Source organism: Zophobas morio, unplaced genomic scaffold (genome assembly GCF_036711695.1).
Source record: "Zophobas morio isolate AGI-343-1 ecotype UQ-CSIRO unplaced genomic scaffold, CSIRO_AGI_Zmor_V1 ptg000014l, whole genome shotgun sequence".
NCBI lineage: Eukaryota > Metazoa > Arthropoda > Insecta > Coleoptera > Tenebrionidae > Zophobas > Zophobas morio.
The window spans coordinates 25,925,237-25,933,797 of NW_026972119.1; positions in this window are offsets into that span (position 1 = coordinate 25,925,237).

An 8,561-nucleotide genomic window follows, 5' to 3' on the forward strand; every position below is an offset into this window, starting at 1 on the left:
ACGGAGCAACATTTTCGAAAGAATCGGTGCGAAATGCGAATTTTTGAAGATTTCTAAAAATTTCGATATTTCAACGGTCGATTTCGGCAAAACGACTGAAGTAATCAAAGAAACGATGCCGAATCTGAGTTCTAGAGTTCGAAATCTACAAGAAAATGTATTTAGTTGAGTTTCGAAAATGTCAAAATTTGGCCGAAATTTGAGGAAGGGGGGACCATTGGAAAAATTTCATTTTTAAAAAAGTCGTCTAAAAATTGCGAAAAAATTCAGGGACGTTGAGCTCGACACGCTGATTCCAAAAATATAGTGTGTTGATGGTCACGGAGCAACATTTTCGAAAGAATCGGTGCGAAATGCGAATTTTTGAAGATTTCAAAAAATTTCGATATTTCAACGGTCGATTTCGGCAAAACGACTGAAGTAATCAAAGAAACGATGCCGAATCTGAGTTCTAGAGCTCGAAATCTACAAGAAAATGTATTTAGTTGAGTTTCGAAAATGTCAAAATTTGGCCGAAATTTGAGGAAGGGGGGACCATTGGAAAATTTTCATTTTTAAAAAAGTCGTCTAAAAATTGCGAAAAAATTCAGGGACGTAGAGCTCGACACGCTGATTTCAAAAATATACTGTGTTGATGGTCACGGAGCAACATTTTCGAAAGAATCGGTGCGAAATGCGAATTTTTGAAGATTTCTAAAAATTTCGATATTTCAACGGTCGATTTCGGCAAAACGACTGAAGTAATCAAAGAAACGATGCCGAATCTGAGTTCTAGAGTTCGAAATCTACAAGAAAATGTATTTAGTTGAGTTTCGAAAATGTCAAAATTTGGCCGAAATTTGAAGAAGGGGGGACCATTGGAAAATTTTCATTTTTAAAAAAGTCGTCTAAAAATTGCGAAAAAATTCAGGGACGTAGAGCTCGACACGCTGATTTCAAAAATATAGTGTGTTGATGGTCACGGAGCAACATTTTCGAAAGAATCGGTGCGAAATGCGAATTTTTGAAGATTTCTAAAAATTTCGATATTTCAACGGTCGATTTCGGCAAAACGACTGAAGTAATCAAAGAAACGATGCCGAATCTGAGTTCTAGAGTTCGAAATCTACAAGAGAATGTATTTAGTTGAGTTTCGAAAATGTCAAAATTTGGCCGAAATTTGAAGAAGGGGGGACCATTGGGAAATTTCATTTTTAAAAAAGTCGTCTAAAAATTGCGAAAAAATTCAGGGACGTAGAGCTCGACACGCTGATTCCAAAAATATAGTGTGTTGATGGTCACGGAGCAACATTTTCGAAAGAATCGGTGCGAAATGCGAATTTTTGAAGATTTCTAAAAATTTCGATATTTCAACGGTCGATTTCGGCAAAACGACTGAAGTAATCAAAGAAACGATGCCGAATCTGAGTTCTAGAGCTCGAAATCTACAAGAAAATGTATTTAGTTGAGTTTCGAAAATGTCAAAATTTGGCCGAAATTTGAAGAATGGGGGACCATTGGAAGAATTTCACTTTCAAAAAAGTTGTCTAAAAATTGCGAAAAAATTCAGGGACGTTGAGCTCGACACGCTGATTCCAAAAATATAGTGTGTTGATGGTCACGGAGCAACATTTTCGAAAGAATCGGTGCGAAATGCGAATTTTTGAAGATTTCTAAAAATTTCGATATATCAACGGTCGATTTCGGCAAAACGACTGAAGTAATCAAAGAAACGATGCCGAATCTGAGTTCTAGAGTTCGAAATCTACAAGAAAATGTATTTAGTTGAGTTTCGAAAATGTCAAAATTTGGCCGAAATTTGAAGAAGGGGGGACCATTGGAAAATTTTCATTTTTAAAAAAGTCGTCTAAAAATTGCGAAAAAATTCAGGGACGTAGAGCTCGACACGCTGATTCCAAAAATATAGTGTGTTGATGGTCACGGAGCAACATTTTCGAAAGAATCGGTGCGAAATGCGAATTTTTGAAGATTTCTAAAAATTTCGATATTTCAACGGTCGATTTCGGCAAAACGACTAAAGAAATCAAAGAAACGATGCCGAATCTGAGTTCTAGAGCTCGAAATCTACAAGAAAATGTATTTAGTTGAGTTTCGAAAATGTCAAAATTTGGCCGAAATTCGAAGAAGGGGGGACCATTGGAAAATTTCACTCTTAAAAAAAGTTGTTTAAAAATTGCGAAAAAATTCAGGGACGTAGAGCTCGACACGCTGATTCCAAAAATATAGTGTGTTGATGGTCACGGAGCAACATTTTCGAAAGAATCGGTGCGAAATGCGAATTTTTGAAGATTTCTAAAAATTTCGATATTTCAACGGTCGATTTCGGCAAAACGACTAAAGTAATCAAAGAAACGATGCCGAATCTGAGTTCTAGAGCTCGAAATCTACAAGAAAATGTATTTAGTTGAGTTTCGAAAATGTCAAAATTTGGCCGAAATTCGAAGAAGGGGGGACCATTGGAAAATTTCACTCTTAAAAAAAGTTGTTTAAAAATTGCGAAAAAATTCAGGGACGTAGAGCTCGACACGCTGATTCCAAAAATATAGTGTGTTGATGGTCACGGAGCAACATTTTCGAAAGAATCGGTGCGAAATGCGAATTTTTGAAGATTTCTAAAAATTTCGATATTTCAACGGTCGATTTCGGCAAAACGACTGAAGTAATCAAAGAAACGATGCCGAATCTGAGTTCTAGAGTTCGAAATCTACAAGAAAATGTATTTAGTTGAGTTTCGAAAATGTCAAAATTTGGCCGAAATTTGAAGAAGGGGGGACCATTGGAAAAATTTCATTTTTAAAAAAGTCGTCTAAAAATTGCGAAAAAATTCAGGGACGTAGAGCTCGACACGCTGATTCCAAAAATATAGTGTGTTGATGGTCACGGAGCAACATTTTCGAAAGAATCGGTGCGAAATGCGAATTTTTGAAGATTTCTAAAAATTTCGATATTTCAACGGTCGATTTCGGCAAAACGACTGAAGTAATCAAAGAAACGATGCCGAAAGTGAGTTCTAGAGCTCGAAATTTACAAGAAAATGCATTTAGTTGAGTTTCGAAAATGTCAAAATTTGGCCGAAATTTGAGGAAGGGGGGACCATTGGAAAAATTTCATTTTTAAAAAAGTCGTCTAAAAATTGCGAAAAAATTCAGGGACGTAGAGCTCGACACGCTGATTCCAAAAATATAGTGTGTTGATGGTCACGGAGCAACATTTTCGAAAGAATCGGTGCGAAATGCGAATTTTTGAAGATTTCTAAAAATTTCGATATTTCAACGGTCGATTTCGGCAAAACGACTGAAGTAATCAAAGAAACGATGCCGAATCTGAGTTCTAGAGCTCGAAATCTACAGGAAAATGTATTTAGTTGAGTTTCGAAAATGTCAAAATTTGGCCGAAATTCGAAGGAGGGGGGACCATTGGAAAATTTCACTCTTAAAAAAAGTTGTTTAAAAATTGCGAAAAAATTCAGGGACGTAGAGCTCGACACGCTGATTCCAAAAATATAGTGTGTTGATGGTCACGGAGCAACATTTTCGAAAGAATCGGTGCGAAATGCGAATTTTTGAAGATTTCTAAAAATTTCGATATTTCAACGGTCGATTTCGGCAAAACGACTGAAGTAATCAAAGAAACGATGCCGAATCTGAGTTCTAGAGTTCGAAATCTACAAGAAAATGTATTTAGTTGAGTTTCGAAAATGTCAAAATTTGGCCGAAATTTGAGGAAGGGGGGACCATTGGAAAAATTTCATTTTTAAAAAAGTCGTCTAAAAATTGCGAAAAAATTCAGGGACGTTGAGCTCGACACGCTGATTCCAAAAATATAGTGTGTTGATGGTCACGGAGCAACATTTTCGAAAGAATCGGTGCGAAATGCGAATTTTTGGAGATTTCTAAAAATTTCGATATTTCAACGGTCGATTTCGGCAAAACGACTGAAGTAATCAAAGAAACGATGCCGAATCTGAGTTCTAGAGCTCGAAATCTACAAGAAAATGTATTTAGTTGAGTTTCGAAAATGTCAAAATTTGGCCGAAATTTGAGGAAGGGGGGACCATTGGAAAAATTTCATTTTTAAAAAAGTCGTCTAAAAATTGCGAAAAAATTCAGGGACGTAGAGCTCGACACGCTGATTCCAAAAATATAGTGTGTTGATGGTCACGGAGCAACATTTTCGAAAGAATCGGTGCGAAGTGCGAATTTTTGAAGATTTCTAAAAATTTCGATATTTCAACGGTCGATTTCGGCAAAACGACTGAAGTAATCAAAGAAACGATGCCGAATCTGAGTTCTAGAGCTCGAAATCTACAAGAAAATGTATTTAGTTGAGTTTCGAAAATGTCAAAATTTGGCCGAAATTCGAAGAAGGGGGGACCATTGGAAAATTTCACTCTTAAAAAAAGTTGTTTAAAAATTGCGAAAAAATTCAGGGACATAGAGCTCGACACGCTGATTCCAAAAATATAGTGTGTTGATGGTCACGGAGCAACATTTTCGAAAGAATCGGTGCGAAATGCGAATTTTTGAAGATTTCTAAAAATTCCGATTTTTCAACGGTCGATTTCGGCAAAACGACTGAAGTAATCAAAGAAACGATGCCGAATCTGAGTTCTAGAGCTCGAAATCTACAAGAAAATGTATTTAGTTGAGTTTCGAAAATGTCAAAATTTGGCCGAAATTTGAAGAAGGGGGGACCATTGGAAAATTTCACTCTTAAAAAAAGTTGTCTAAAAATTGCGAAAAAATTCAGGGACGTAGAACTCGACATGCTGATTCCAAAAATATAGTGTGTTGATGGTCACGGAGCAACATTTTCGAAAGAATCGGTACGAAATGCGAATTTTTGAAGATTTCTAAAAATTTCGATATTTCAACGGTCGATTTCGGCAAATCCACTGAAGTAATCAAAGAGACGATGCCGAAAGTGAGTTCTAGAGCTCGAAATCTACAAGAAAATGTATTTAGTTGAGTTTCGAAAATATCAAAATTTGGCCGAAATTTGAAGAAGGGGGGACCATTGGAAAATTTCGCTCTTAAAAAAAGTTGTCTAAAAATTGCGAAAAAATTCAGGGACGTAGACTTCGACATGCTGATTCCAAAAATATAGTGTGTTGATTGATGGTCATGGAGCAACATTTTCGAAAGAATCGGTGCGAAATGCGAATTTTTGAAGATTTCTAAAAATTTCGATATTTCAACGGTCGATTCCGGAAAAACGGTTAGAGATATCAAAGAAACGAAGCCGGAAGTGAGTTCTGGAGCTCGAAATCTACAAGAAAATATATTTAGTTGACATTCGAAAATGTCAAAATTTGGCCGAAATTTGAAGAAGGGGGGACCATTGGAAAATTTCACTCTTAAAAAAAGTTGTCTAAAAATTGCGAAAAAATTCAGGGACGTAGACTTCGACATGCTGATTCCAAAAATATAGTGTGTTGATTGATGGTCACGGAGCAACATTTTCGAAAGAATCGGTGCGAAATGCGAATTTTTGAAGATTTCTAAAAATTTCGATATTTCAACGGTCGATTTCGGCAAAACGACTGAAGTAATCAAAGAAACGATGCCGAATCTGAGTTCTAGAGTTCGAAATCTACAAGAAAATGTATTTAGTTGAGTTTCGAAAATGTCAAAATTTGGCCGAAATTTGAGGAAGGGGGGACCATTGGAAAAATTTCATTTTTAAAAAAGTCGTCTAAAAATTGCGAAAAAATTCAGGGACGTAGAGCTCGACACGCTGATTCCAAAAATATAGTGTGTTGATGGTCACGGAGCAACATTTTCGAAAGAATCGGTGCGAAATGCGAATTTTTGAAGATTTCTAAAAATTTCGATATTTCAACGGTCGATTTCGGCAAAACGACTGAAGTAATCAAAGAAACGATGCCGAATCTGAGTTCTAGAGCTCGAAATCTACAAGAAAATGTATTTAGTTGAGTTTCGAAAATGTCAAAATTTGGCCGAAATTCGAAGAAGGGGGGACCATAGGAAAATTTCACTCTTAAAAAAAGTTGTTTAAAAATTGCGAAAAAATTCAGGGACGTAGAGCTCGACACGCTGATTCCAAAAATATAGTGTGTTGATGGTCACGGAGCAACATTTTCGAAAGAATCGGTGCGAAATGCGAATTTTTGAAGATTTCTAAAAATTTCGATTTTTCAACGGTCGATTTCGGCAAAACGACTGAAGTAATCAAAGAAACGATGCCGAATCTGAGTTCTAGAGCTCGAAATCTACAAGAAAATGTATTTAGTTGAGTTTCGAAAATGTCAAAATTTGGCCGAAATTTGAAGAAGGGGGGACCATTGGAAGAATTTCACTTTTAAAAAGTTGTCTAAAAATTGCGAAAAAATTCAGGGACGTAGAGCTCGACATGCTGATTCCAAAAATATAGTGTGTTGATGGTCACGGAGCAACATTTTCGAAAGAATCGGTGCGAAATGCGAATTTTTGAAGATTTCTAAAAATTTCGATATTTCAACGGTCGATTTCGGCAAAACGACTGAAGTAATCAAAGAAACGATGCCGAAAGTGAGTTCTAGAGCTCGAAATCTACAAGAAAATGTATTTAGTTGAGTTTCGAAAATGTCAAAATTTGGCCGAAATTTGAAGAAGGGGGGACCATTGGAAAATTTCGCTCTTAAAAAAAGTTGTCTAAAAATTGCGAAAAAATTCAGAGACGTAGAGTTCGACATGCTGATTTCAAAAATATAGTGTGTTGATGGTCACGGAGCAACATTTTCGAAAGAATCGGTGCGAAATGCGAATTTTTGAAGATTTCTAAAAATTTCGATATTTCAATGGTCGATTCCGGAAAAACGGTTAGAGATATCAAAGAAACGAAGCCGGAAGTGAGTTCTGGAGCTCGAAATCTACAAGAAAATATATTTAGTTGAGATTCGAAAATGTCAAAATTTGGCCGAAATTTGAAGAAGGGGGGACCATTGGAAAATTTCACTCTTAAAAAAAGTTGTCTAAAAATTGCGAAAAAATTCAGAGACGTAGAGTTCGACATGCTGATTTCAAAAATATAGTGTGTTGATGGTCACGGAGCAACATTTTCGAAAGAATCGGTGCGAAATGCGAATTTTTGAAGATTTCTAAAAATTTCGATATTTCAACGGTCGATTTCGGCAAAACGACTAAAGTAATCAAAGAAACGATGCCGAATCTGAGTTCTAGAGCTCGAAATCTACAAGAAAATGTATTTAGTTGAGTTTCGAAAATGTCAAAATTTGGCCGAAATTCGAAGAAGGGGGGACCATTGGAAAATTTCACTCTTAAAAAAAGTTGTTTAAAAATTGCGAAAAAATTCAGGGACGTAGAGCTCGACACGCTGATTCCAAAAATATAGTGTGTTGATGGTCACGGAGCAACATTTTCGAAAGAATCGGTGCGAAATGCGAATTTTTGAAGATTTCTAAAAATTTCGATATTTCAACGGTCGATTTCGGCAAAACGACTGAAGTAATCAAAGAAACGATGCCGAATCTGAGTTCTAGAGTTCGAAATCTACAAGAAAATGTATTTAGTTGAGTTTCGAAAATGTCAAAATTTGGCCGAAATTTGAGGAAGGGGGGACCATTGGAAAAATTTCATTTTTAAAAAAGTCGTCTAAAAATTGCGAAAAAATTCAGGGACGTTGAGCTCGACACGCTGATTCCAAAAATATAGTGTGTTGATGGTCACGGAGCAACATTTTCGAAAGAATCGGTGCGAAATGCGAATTTTTGAAGATTTCTAAAAATTTCGATATTTCAACGGTCGATTTGGGCAAAACGACTGAAGTAATCAAAGAAACGATGCCGAATCTGAGTTCTAGAGTTCGAAATCTACAAGAAAATGTATTTAGTTGAGTTTCGAAAATGTCAAAATTTGGCCGAAATTTGAGGAAGGGGGGACCATTGGAAAAATTTCATTTTTAAAAAAGTCGTCTAAAAATTGCGAAAAAATTCAGGGACGTAGAGCTCGACACGCTGATTTCAAAAATATAGTGTGTTGATGGTCACGGAGCAACATTTTCGAAAGAATTGGTGCGAAATGCGAATTTTTGAAGATTTCTAAAAATTTCGATATTTCAACGGTCGATTTCGGCAAAACGACTGAAGTAATCAAAGAAACGATGCCGAATCTGAGTTCTAGAGCTCGAAATCTACAAGAAAATGTATTTAGTTGAGTTTCGAAAATGTCAAAATTTGGCCGAAATTTGAAGAAGGGGGGACCATTGGAAAAATTTCATTTTTAAAAAAGTCGTCTAAAAATTGCGAAAAAATTCAGGGACGTAGAGCTCGACACGCTGATTTCAAAAATATAGTGTGTTGATGGTCACGGAGCAACATTTTCGAAAGAATCGGTGCGAAATGCGAATTTTTGAATTTTTCTAAAAATTTCGATATTTCAACGGTCGATTTCGGCAAAACGACTGAAGTAATCAAAGAAACGATGCCGAATCTGAGTTCTAGAGTTCGAAATCTACAAGAAAATGTATTTAGTTGAGTTTCGAAAATGTCAAAATTTGGCCGAAATTTGAAGAAGGGGGGACCATTGGAAAATTTTCATTTT